Consider the following 12,256-nt stretch of genomic DNA (forward strand, 5'->3'; position numbering starts at 1 on the left):
ATTAAAAAAAGAACCATATGTTATGTTTACTTGTAACATTTCTGTTTATTTTCCTAAAAGTATTTTAGAGTACAATATTAAGTAGTTTGATGCTAATTTTACTGATTGCCTACAAATCCCTGTGGGTTTGTTTTTTTTTTTTTTTTTTTTTAGAAAAAACTTAAAAGCGTAACATAGTGCTAGAAGTTATTTCATGGGAACATGGTATGTCAGATCCCACATGTGGCCAGACTTGTAAGCTATTAATAGGATCACACTTTCATAAATACTGTCTTAATACAAGCTAAAATTGCCCTCTAAAGACTTCAATGTTTACAGGTATGCAGAAAGAACTGTTTAAATGATTAAATGAATTTTTAAAAAAAAAAAATCTATTTTCCATATCTGTACAATTTAATATGGACATATTGAGCATAAACATATATATAAAACTCAAAGATAATGCAGAAGAGATAGCTGTATTTTAAGAGAAACAAACCTTCTGAGAGAAACACCATTACTGATTTTCAAATATGTAGGCCTTTGTTAATTAGGTAATTTTGAATAAGACATGCTTTAATATTTATTATATACGGTTCTCCTGGAAAAGATTCTTTTTCACTTTTGAGTAGGACATCATCTGGGAAAATAAGACATATTTCGTGGCACTGTCCTCTTAACCAGGAAAAACTAGGCACAAAATCTCGTTCGTATCCTTGGAAGCACAGCTTAAAACATCATTCATCTCTAGACTCTTAGAATACCTATTTCTCTATTTCAGAGCAAACTTGCTATTTCTGTCTTTGAGGCTGTGGCAGAGAAATAAAGCTGCACCGCAGCCTGGTGACTCCTCATGCAGAAGACGGCCTTGGAAATCCATGAGCTGCAGGAACATTCATTTGTGCCAAGAGAACTTCAGACAGCTAGAATAATCAGAGCGATTCTCCACATACAAAATGTAAAATGTTTTATCAGTACTGCAGCTGAGATAAAGTAATTTCTTTCCTTGATCTCCAACAAGTTCCTTGATGTTTCACAATTTATTATGAAGAGCTCCAGCCATAGAATACAAAGATACAAGCAACACTCAGGGAATCGTGCATTGCTGCCAGGCCCTCAAGTGACATGAGCAATTTCTCTCTATTCATCTGGATGAGATTATTCCTGCTAACCCACTGATCACAGGATGTCTATTTCAAATTCAAAATTCACTTCCTGACACTTGAAGATTTGCTGTGCTCCATTATGGAGAATGCATCAATGCTTCAGTTATTAGAGAAAATTACTGTCTCTCCTTATGCTTTTGAAAAGGATACAGCCTCAGATCCGAAAGGAATGGTCAAGATGATCGTTTTAATACATGTAAAGTTGTCCTGGTTTCAGCTACGATAGAGTTAATTTTCTTCCTAGTAGCTGGTATAGTGCTGTGTTTTGGATTTAGTAGGAAAACAGTGTTGATAACACACTGATGGTTGTAGTTGTAGCTAAGTAGTGTTTATACTAAGTCAAGGATTTTTCAGCTTCTCATGCCCAGCCAGCAAGAAGGCTGGAGGGGCACAAGAAGCTGGGAGGGGACGCAGCCAGGACAGCTGACCCAAACTGGCCAAAGGGATATTCCATACCATATGACATCATGCCCACTATATAAACTGGGGGGAGTTGGCTGGAAGGGGCGGATTGCTGCTCGGGAACTAACTGGGCATCAGTCAGTGAGCAGGGAGCAACTGCATTGTGCATCACTTGTTTTTTATATTCTAATTCTTCTAGTGTTGTCATATTATTATTTTTTTCCTTCCTTTCTGTCCTATTAAACTGTCTTTATCTCAACTCACGAGGTTTTTTTGTTTGTGGTTTTTTCCCCCGATTCTCCCCCCCATCCCACTGGGGGGGGGGGGGGGCGGCAAGCGAGCAGCTGCATGGTGCTTAGTTGCCGGCTGGGGTTAAACCACGACAAAAGTGGAACAAAGCAAAAGTGAAGGGGAAGATCAACAAGACCTCTACCACCACGTTAAAAACACCAACCAGGGAAGTATGTTGCTAGCACTATCAGAGGCACAAGAGGGTCAACACTAAACTTTATTCAAGAATGGCAGGGTAGCAAAACACTTCTCCTCCTGAGGCAAAAGGGTATTAGCTGTTCTACTTTCCTGTGCAAATCCATTTTTGCATTGATCCTACATACAGAAGCAACACCACCACTAGAAAGAGGGAATGATTTGCCAGGGGAACCCAATAGACCCTGGAACTGGAGCTGTATGATGACCATTCATCTGTCCTCCTTCCTATGCACTCTCTTCCACAGCAGCTGCAAGAGATTCCTGTACCAAAAATCTCCCCTCTCAGATCCACAAGCATTAGACCTAAGCAACAGGCTTAGGCACTGCAATACTGAAAGTCTGGCAGACTTAAAATTGCAGTTAATATGCAGATCTCATACATTTTGAATAATTCCTTCAGCCCCATCTAACAGAATTTGTATCTTCATTTCAAGACTATACACATTGATTAGGAACCAGGAAGTCAGGCCTGTTACTCTTAACGTTATTCTACTTCAATGAGTTCTTTATGCAAAGTTTTTGAGTCTCTATATCATCTTCAGCCACTTTTGATTTGTTTCTGAAGGCAACACACACTGCTGCTTTTCTTTTTTTAGATGTCACATCCTTCCTACGCATCTTTGCCTTCTTTGAACTTGACACTGAAGATACTGGTGATCCTACAGACAGTACATTTGAACCTTTTTTGTTCCATCTCCTATTGAGATGCATGACTTACCAGTACCTTCAACAGAGTGCTTCATGTGAACACTTAGAAAAGGAGACTGCAAAGTCCATTTTGTACTACTTTCGTCACTCTTGGAGAAAGATGAGCTCATCTCAGAGATGAGCTATGAAAGGCACAAGTGAGGTCAAAGATCCATTACATAAACTGCATGCAGGTATGACTGGGATTACATAGAGGCTATCAAAGAGAACCCAGGGTTTCTAAATACACACACACAAAATACACATTTAACTTATCAATCACTGAAAAATAAAAAGTGTTTTCCTTCTAGCCATGAACATGCTACACATTGGTCAACAGGAATCAGTACAGCAAAGCAAAATTGTAACTGACAACTGAAGCTCAGTATCAAGATACTACAAAAAAAAGTTCCTGAAACCTCAAAAATTCTGTTCGTGTGCATATTACATATATCTATGAAAAAATGCGTGCGCCATGACTGACCTTTTCCCACCATTAATCTTAAATCTGAACATCTAAAAACCAGGAAATTAATTGCATAATGTGTTAAACTATAAGGTGATGGCCTTAAGCACACTGTTTTAGCGCACACCACAAACTGGCAAAAACAGGGAGACAGGGCAACAGGCAAGGCTGATGACGTGCAGTCTCTTCCCTGTCTTAGCACTGAAGACGAGCAGATAACTCTGCAGTGCCCAGTCCTTTTCCTTACCCTGTATTTATATGGCTCAAGAAACAACAACTCTGTCTACAGATTAGAACCTTGGCAATTTAACCTTCAGTTTTCCCCTCCTTCTTGGTCGAAGTAGCAAGACTGACAGACTAACCCACAGAAGAATTAAATGCCCTGTAGGATTTTCCTCCAGCCTTTTCCTCATTTGAAAGTAGTTCTACTCACAAAAGTAAGTATAGTACCCTCTCCTAGACTAGTTTTTCCACAAGTCCTGGAATACCTCCTCCAGGAGGATGTTAATGCTGGTTTGAAATCCTTATGAAACGCAAATCAGAATGCAAATCAAATAAATGGGACTGCAATTTTCTTCTGCAAATCTACTGTAGGAAGCTCTTTATGTACTTCATATGGCAGTGCTCCTTGCTCCACAAATGACTATGCAACACTGGGAAGACGACAAAAGGCATATGGGCTAGAAAAATATGGTCAAGATAATCCTTCCTGCCCTTCTGGAAGACAGTCACATGAAGCAATGTGACCATGAGAAGCTTGCCAATCTATATCAAGTTTTTTAGATCTTTATTGCTGTTCTTCCTTCTTTCCAGACTAAAAGAGGAATTCATTTCTGGTGGAGTGGACCTTCTGCTTAATTATCCAAAAAAATACTGAGTCAGCTGCATGTCTCTCTAGGTGATAATTCTCACCCGCTGGGGACGTGGTCAACTCCTAGGAAGACCTGAGAAGGATAAAGAATGAAATTTTCCCAGACAATGAAGTGATCCAGTGTTTTTCTGAGTGTATCTGTTCTTTCTTCTGGTACAAAATGATAGAACAGGTTGGAAACTATAGACCATACCATCAGGTTAAGATACCACGCTACTCTAACCAGCAAGTAGAAATCTTTGTTCAGAGAAGCAGTTCAGAGAGCTTATTTGGACAAACATAATTTATCATTCAAAGCCACAGGTGAACAAGTGCAGATCACTTATAATGCTTCGAAATTCCTTTAAGTCATGATCAAACAGGAATTTCAAAGACAGTACCCACAGAAAAACAAGTCAAAATCCAAATACATACAGAATTCTCCTACTCAAGCCCCATCCACAAACAAAATACTGTCCAAGATACCGAGAGGCATCTCTGGACGAGTCAAACCTGCACATTGCCCAAAGACAATACAAAGTGCCTTCTGAAAGACTCAAACAACCACAAGCTCCTTTTCCGTTTTGGGCAGCCCGGCATGACTGTGGTGGGAATGCCTGCACATTTCCACAGCTCTCTACCATCCCAACAAGACTTGAACTATTGAAGCAAGATGTTTCCTCTGCATTTTAAAATACTTCTGCAAGTCATCCTTCACAAACTTGAGGGGCAGAAACGAGTTCATTAACTCGAGAGATGAAACCCTGGAGCACAAAACAACTACTAAAAAGTGGATTCAAGTAGCTGCTCCTACCCCCAAACACACAGCCTGCATGCTGCTTATAGGAGGGTACAGAAACTCCAGTCAGCTGTCAACTCTCCATTTTCAGTGAAGAAGAGAACTGACAATATGCATTCCAGGAAAACCAGTCCTGGAAAAACAGTGGCTTTTGGCACTAAAAAGGCTTAAATCGGAGCCCTGAAGACCAAGCCTCAACACACGCCATGCATTACGAACCTGCAAATGTTTATTTGGGAAAGCACCTTCCTTGGCCACAGTGTCTCTGCATTTGGCTTCAATGCATCAAGGACATCTTTTTAATATCAGTAGGAACTCATTTCAGCTAGTGTTTTACAGAGAAAGACTAAGTAGATTTTGCAGTCCTCACAAAGGTCAACACCACATTAGTCCTCACCATCTGTGGCTTAATTAACTATAGCTTCCTCTGGCTGCTTAGAGGTTTTCTGATAATTTAGGACACGAATTAAATGAAAACTAGTACATAACCAACTTGAGAGTCCTGTTTACAATGTTTACAGAGTATGCACTACACATGGAAATAAGCATTTTGTTAGTACTTTAATGGTAGAGGGACCACATTTAAATTCAAACAGTGCAAATGAAAAGTTCAGAGATCAAAGTGTCAAAAGCTTGAACCTTCAGTTTTCTTCTTGTCTCATCAGTGAATATCTTCAAATCAGTTTCTATAAAATGAGCCCCCCACCTTTTTTTTTTTTCCATTCCTTTTTGCACCGTATCATTTTTACAACTGCATGGAACTTCAGCTGCACAGAAATTAAATTTCACAATTGCAGTCTGAAAAACAAGGAACAAAGTCAGTCCAACACCTGCCTACCGATTGCCACAACAGTCTTCAGAGAGCAGTGGCAGCAAAAAGTATTGTTTTTAAAATCTAGACTGCTGAGAATTTATACTAGTCCCCTAATGCAGTTTTTTAGAAGATGATTTTCTCCCATTAAAAAAAAAATTAAATACCTTACCTGCACCCAGCCTCAAACACATCCATGCATATTTTTACCCCTCATTTGAAAGGTCTGTACAATTCTCTCCTTATTTTCATTCCTTGATAACTAGCCATCCTTTTTTCTTCCTCTTTTATCTTTCACTGATTGTGTCACCTAACATATCTGATTATATCACTGATCTGTAATCTCTTTCACTGATTATAACTTTTTAACAAACCTTCAATCTTAATATTGTCCTGCCTGACATCAGAGCGAGTAGGGAAAAAACCACACAAAGCAAAACAGAACAGTGACATAAAATCTGGATAGGCAAAATACCAAAGATCTTAACAAGAACATCACCTATTAATTGGTGCTATCCCTCTGCCATGCTACAAGGCTTTTTTTTCAGTGGCAAAAGATGAGACTCTAACTACAACAGAAAAACTGGCAGCAACTGACACTCCCAAGGGTACCACTGGGCAGGAGCAGGTGCTGCCAATGCCCCACAGACCACACCAAAACCCTACAGGGAAATCATCAAATTTAGCTGAGACTAAAATATACAGATCTTCTACTGCTTCACCCATCTTTCTAGACACACACGCATGCATAAACCACTGGTAAACAGTATATTCCTTATTCCTTTCTGACAAGTGAAAGGCTACCCCAGCTGCCACACCACTGCAGCTGGTGGGCAGGAGGTCAGAGAGACACTGAAGGCTGCAGGGCTGTGCTGCTCCGCACAAGGCAGCAGAGAAACGCCTTTCCAAAAAGGACTGCTCCCGGGGGAACACATCGACCCGACCCACCGTGTGCCCCTGCAAGGAGGGCAACCTCCCTCCCGGCTCCAGGCTTCTCATGAAGGGCAATGCCAGCCAGAAACACCAAGGCTACAGAAGGCTAGAAAGTTTTTTGGGGAGATCATAACTTCCCAGTTTACCTTAAACGGCTTTGTCTGAGCTGAGAGAAGAGGCTTAGGCTTACCAGGCGATGCTAGCGCTTTCTATGTAAACCCAGCCCACACTTGACCTATTTTCTGCTGTTCTGAGCGCACAGTCACAATTTACCTCACCCAAACCCGGCAGCTGCTGGGCTACATCTGAACCAGTTAAGTCAAGCTTGAAGGCACAACTCTGACCCCTAAACCTGAAACAAAGTCGAGCTGAGGTCAGCCCTGCTGACACGTGCACGGAGGCACGCCGCATGGGGAAAGGCAGGGACGGGCAGTGACGCTCTCCCTACATGCAGAGGCCAGGCGAGAGAACAGGGATAACTAATCCCTTCCCAACAAGGGGCTCTGAATGCATTGTTCCGACAAGGACAAATGTTTACAGACATTTCGGACCACAAACATTTAAGATTAGGGCTTATTTTCAGTGTGTAACAGCAACAGCTATGTTTCTATAAGGAGAAAGTTAAAACTACATGGAAAAAAAGATGAGGACTAAAAGTTTAGTAATTTTCCAACTGTCAGTAAACTTAACACCTCTCAGGAAAAGCTACCAACAGTTTTTATTTTGCTCCCCACTCTTCCCTATGCCTAATACTTCTCCCCACACACTCCTACTTCCTTCCTCATTTCACCTGTTCAACAATTAAAAGAGTTGACACTATTTTAAAATTTTGATTATCAGGTTTGAGAATTAGGGGAGCAGGGCTGCATACGCTTCTCCAAGTCATGATTTCAGGCTTGAAGAAGCATCACTGCACCAATTAGTTCAGTTCTGGAAGAATAACTCACACCCTTAAGAATACCAGAAAACTTCTATTAAAAATACAAAAGATTATCCTATGGAAAATATATTAAAGTCAGGAACATAAATATACAGGAAAAAATCTGACTCGTAGTCTAATATTCTCCCTGATTTTAACTCGCAAACACAAAAATAAACAGAGATATTTGCCTTCCTTTAAGACTGCCAATGTCTCAGTTGAAATGGGCATGCTGGAAAACTTGCTTTTTACAAGTCAGCTCATTACACCTGTATCTGTAGATGAGAATCTAGTATGGAAAGGCAGAAGGGAAACGAGAGCAGCATATGGAGCGAGCATGCAGCAGTGAAGCAAGCAGTCACGAATGGATAAGTAAAACCAAACCTGGGCCAGGCAAGTATTGTCACAAAACAACCTAAAAACTGCTCTAGTGACTTCTACAATAGTTTTGCACTTGAAAAGAGATTAACAAAACAGATGACCCTTATGCTCATGGGTTATGTCACCCTCTCTTTGAGCAGCTGGGACAGTCTGGGTCAGAAAAGCAAAATCTCCTGGAGTGCCAGACATATCTTCTAGCATCTGATCTAAAGACTTCCCCAAACAAGTGGCTCCTACCCACAAACCTGGTGGGCCGTCAGCTTCCACTTAGAGCACTGCAGTGACTGTTTGTACTACTTATGTCCTCCACGTACAAACGAATGAAAGGTCAAGTGAATAGCACTGCTCCACGTCCATCATCTCCCTCATTTTGATGACGCAGCCATACATTTGCTTTTCTTTCGTTTTCCACTGAATCACATTTCCTTCCCCTTCCTCACTGCAGGCTCCGTACATTTATCACCACCATCTCAGCAATATGCAACTTTGTCCTAATTTTGCATTTTGTTTTATCTACTCCTAAGAGAAACAGGGAGGGAATACTGGTCCTACCCCGCTCAGCCAGTAACTCCCAAGTCATGTGGTGACACTGGAACAAGCCTTTGAATCACTCACCAAGCAACTCAATGCCACTATGGGAAAAGAAACCTCAAAGTGCAGACGTTTCCCTGAAGCAAGCAATTAGCAGAGTGAAGTTGATGCTAACGAGGAGAGCAGCTAAGCAAGTAGATCGGAGAAAAATCTTTTGCACATTGATATTAAAATTGAAACTGAGACCCACACCCCCTGTGAATTGTGAACAGCTTTCAAAAGATATCTAACAACTCCCCAAATCATATCAGCTGAAGGACAAGCTGTATGGATGGAGGTGTCTTTAAGCAAAAAAGTACGTACGTTCTGTTGATCATCAGTTGTCTGGACTAGTGGGCTGCTAGAAAGGCAGTCTAATGCCCCCAGAAATCAAGCCAAGAGATCAGTTCTTGCTCAGAGACTGACCATTTTACAGAAGACACATCTTCCTTGCATCAGGGACAGCAGAAGTTGCTTGCAGCAGCTTGAACTGGCAGAGTTGGAAAGCTGTGTACCACCACCACAGCTAATGACAGACCGGACAGTTGATCTCTGATCTCATGGTAGTTACCTCCACCAAATCTTTTATCAGTTGCATTACTCAGCAACACAGTATTCTTTGATGAAATTACTGACAACTAAGAGCTTACTGTATTAAAGAGCAAAGGTCTCTCAATTCAAATCTGCAGAAGAAAACTGCAAAACACTATCCAATACGTGGCAGACTGACGACTGCTCCTAGAATCAACACCACCTCCTAGAAACGTGCATCAGAGTATCTCACTCTTGTGAATGAGACTCTGCTCTGTAATTTGAACTACCACCGACTTAAATTACCAGCAGTCACAGAGATACCCAGTCTCTTCTGCAAATATCCTCAATCCTACTTACCAAATAGGAGCTCCGGGAACATACAACTTCCCAGCTCCTTTCCCCCCGTAACTCATAAGGACTATGGGCAGAACACAAATCCCTCCCAACAATAAAAATATCTGAAGCATTTTTTTTGTCAAGAGGAAAGAATACAACAGATATCTTCAAAATGTTCATGAAAGCCAACTTCAGTGGTGTTTGATCCACTTAAGTACTATTACATTAATGGTTTATTTTCAAGTGGTTTCCCCGGGTTTGCTTGAAAACATGTCTCTTAGAATAGTACTACATAACAGTGTTGGCCAACATGCTGATAATATGAAAGTAGTCAGAATAAAACACATTCCTCTCACGTTTTAAATGAGTACCACTGTATTTGCACAGAACTTTTCAAACTTAATTTATAATAGGATTTAAGGCAGCACTGTACAGAAGCAATGCATCTGGGTTGGAAAAACAATCAGCACATTTTCTAGCAGAATTTCATTGAGAAGAATAAACTTCTCTGGTCTCAGGGATACTCTGCAGAGACTCTCCAACCATCTGGCTGGACATACAACAGCAAGCCCATCACTGTGCAAACGTGGAAACGCTGCCTCTGCTCCAAGACAGTATCAGAAGCAACGCAGCCATCATCACGTGCTTTTTTTCCGCTAAAAGCTCCGTTCTGACCTGCTGGAGCCATTTTAGGAATTTTCCCTATAAATAACAGACATCTGACCAGCTGGGATGTATATCATATTTGATTAACACTACAGCTCTCTGCAACTCTGGAGAAAGCAGTGGCTGTGCCTTTTATAGAACAGATGAATAATGGTCTTGCAAAGAGGAAAAATTAAATTGCTGATCAGAAAACAGGGACATTTCAGTTGTTGCTGCAATAAGCTCCTTGGGGTAAACTTAGGAAAGTCATTCAGTGTGTAAAATTGATACAATGCTTGTCTATTTCACAATATTTTTCCATCAATAAATCTACTAGCACACAGAACCAAAAAATTCCTATATAAAAACATAATTCAACACTGAACTACACCACTGGGGGAGGGGAGCCTGTCAAGCACCATACTTCAGCCACCAAGTCTTATGCATCCTGAAATCTGCTTTAACCTGATTTTATCTGTTGTATACCAAAGCAGCATGGAGTGGTGAAAAGAAAATAGCAAAAGGGAAGAAAACATTCACACCATGTAAAAACCCAGCCTCTATGGCTGAAATATAATTTCTAAACTGTACACTTAGAATTCACTAGTAAAATCATGAAATACAGACTAATTTGTGAGATGCACAGAAACTACTGTGCTTCAAACCCACTTGCTCAGCAAAAGCATACTGAAATACTACTCTCAGTAACGCTGGCAGACACACACAAGAAGAGGGGGATGCAGGGAAAAAACAGGAATAGTTAATTTTAATTCCATTCAAAAGACAGGAAATGTTTGCTAGATTGAAGGGGGATCAGTATTTACAAACAATGGTAGTAAAAAACCTTTAGAACTGTAATTATGTAGAATACCGTTAAAAAGAAATGAAGTTTGATCAGGAAATGCGCTGTACACCAAGCCCTCTACATCAAAACAAATACTGCACTTTTTGTTTTATTAGTAAAGTTATTCCAATGTCTAAGAAAACAGTACGATTCATACTTGGTTTTAATTAAAAAAAAAACCAACTGAGTTTGTATAAAATTACTTGAGTTTCTCCCTAGATGTCTGGCCTGGAAAAGGAATTCCATATACACACCTGGAACTTCTATAGCTCTCAACCTCTTAACCGCAGCTTGCTGAAGGCTGTGGAGCAGTTCTCATGAAGCACTAACCCTAGACTACAAATTAGTACTTTTATTAGGTGTAATTTCAAAAATATATTTTGTAAGAAAAAGTTACAGAGTAGCAACCCTGAACAAAACAATGTTGTATCAGAGGAAGGACGAAAGCAAACAAAACCATGAGCACTTCATCAAATGAGCTATTCTGTTTATCACGTCAAGCTAAAGCTTAATTCTGTTAAGAACACATTTCAATGAAACTCAGTTTGCCCTCTACCTGAAATGCAGGAAGGTCTACTCTTTTCCCTCCCTGGGTAAGCACTCCCATGCAATGACTGTGGGATTTTACCCTCATTCACGCTTCAGAGTTCACCAAAGCACTAAGGATTCCCAATCCCAACATACAGCAGCTACTTGGGAAAGCAAGAACATACTGGCAAAGCACCATCTGGTTACAAAGTGAAAGAGACTTCTCTAGGAGCTGACTTTGTGTCTGGATTATGAAATAGCATTGGTCAAGAACACCACGTAAGAAAAATAATTCAAACTTTCATTTTTAATAAATCAAATTTGAAGATTGGAAATTTTAAGGACACAGAAACAAGAATAAGGAATCCTTCTCTTACTACTGAGCGGTATTTTCCATGGGCTTTTACTGGTGAAAAAAAAGTAATCATTTGTGATCACACACAGTAAGTTCCTTACCCGGAAACACTGGATGGATTTTTAAATTCAGTAATCCCAAGACTGCTTTTGAGAAGTACTAAGATACTCCAGTGAAAGGATTTGATCTTCACCTTCAAAGAAGAAATGTTTTGTTCCATCTGTTCTGTTTTGAATTCCTAACTTCTAAATTACTTATTTCAATGCTACCTCCTGGAGTAGCATTAATGAAGTCAAGTCATTTAACCAACCGTGATTTTTGAAAAATTGTAGGAAGAGTAAAACTAGTTTCTCTACGACAGTGGAAGGAAACCTGTTTTCCTATGGATTTGAGGCCTACCTCCGCTGTAGCAACCTCAGCTTATCCCAAGGACCTCACAACTCTTTCCCCTTCCTCCTCATGCACCTTCCCACAGCCTTCAGCAGTTCCACCTGAACTCCCTACTACTACTAGGAGGAGCCACACTATTTCTGGCAGCTATGCCACCCGTCTGCTGACTGAT

General features: G+C 40.5%; 1 protein-coding gene across 4 annotated transcripts in view; it reads right to left on the reverse strand.

The window, feature by feature from the left end:
- JMJD1C (jumonji domain containing 1C) overlaps positions 1-12,256 on the reverse strand; it is a 173,957-nt gene that overhangs the window by 39,944 nt on the left and 121,757 nt on the right. The window lies entirely within an intron of this gene.

This window comes from Gymnogyps californianus, chromosome 6 (assembly GCF_018139145.2).
Source record: "Gymnogyps californianus isolate 813 chromosome 6, ASM1813914v2, whole genome shotgun sequence".
NCBI classification, from domain to species: Eukaryota; Metazoa; Chordata; class Aves; order Accipitriformes; family Cathartidae; genus Gymnogyps; species Gymnogyps californianus.